Source organism: Haematobia irritans, chromosome 3 (genome assembly GCF_050003625.1).
Source record: "Haematobia irritans isolate KBUSLIRL chromosome 3, ASM5000362v1, whole genome shotgun sequence".
NCBI lineage: Eukaryota > Metazoa > Arthropoda > Insecta > Diptera > Muscidae > Haematobia > Haematobia irritans.
Window position 1 is genome coordinate 34,386,743 of NC_134399.1, and position 1,173 is coordinate 34,387,915.

Sequence of the window (1,173 nt, forward strand, 5' to 3'; positions counted from 1 at the left end):
AATTTTTTTAATTGATACTATCATTTCTATGATTGAAGACATTTCAATTAAAAAATTAATTGGATCAATTAGTTTCGTGATTGAATCAGAATTTTTTTTGTGTACATAAAAAAACTGATTTTTTTTTGCTGTTATGAATAACAAATTTTTTTGGGTGTAGTTCAAAATTATGTCGATATCTTAATCCATTCAAAAGTTACAGAATTATTTCTAAAATAAAAAGCGATTTGGAACCTCTGTGCGATATTGGTTGAATTTTTAGAGATCAAAAGTAAAGAGTTATCCATGTGTACACATTTTGTTTGCTCATTTCATGTAAATATCGCATTGTATGTCTCTTCACGTAACTGCAACCGCAATTAGCTAACAAAAGAATTCTTTTGTGGTATCGCAATACAAAACAAGTATATACGGCCGTAAGTTCGGCCAGGCCGAAGCTTATGTACCCTCCACCATGGATTGCGTAGAAACTTCTACTGAAGACTGTCATCCACAATCGAATTACTTGGGTTGCGGTAACACTTGCCGATGGCAAGGTATCTTAAAACTTCCTAACACTGTAATATATACCACATAGTCCATACGTGGTATATATTAAACTAAAAAAGGCCGATTAAATACGTATATGAATAAGTTTAGTTTCTATAGAAATAAAATTTTGACAACATTTTCTATAGAAGTAAAATTTGGAAACATTTTTCTATAGAAATAAAATTTGGAAAAATTTTCTATAGAAATAAAATTTGGAAAAAAATTTCTATAGAAATAAAATTTTGACAACATTTTCTATAGAAATAAAATTTTGACAAAATTTTCTATAGAATTAAAATTTTGACAAAATTTTCTATTGAAATAAAATTTTGACAACATTTTCTATTGAAATAAAATTTTGGCACAATTTTCTATAGAAATAAAATTTTTACAAAATTTTCTAAAGAAATAAAATTGTGGCAAATAGAAATGCAGTTTTGACAAAATTTTCTATAGAAATAAAATTTTGACAAAACTTTCTATAGAAATAAAATTTTGACAAAATTTTCTATAGAAAAAAAATTGGAAAAAATTTTCTATAGAAATAAAATTTGGAAAAAATTTTCTATAGAAATAAAATTTTGACAAAATTTTCTATAGAATTAAAATTTTGACAAAATTTTCTACAGAAATAACATTTTG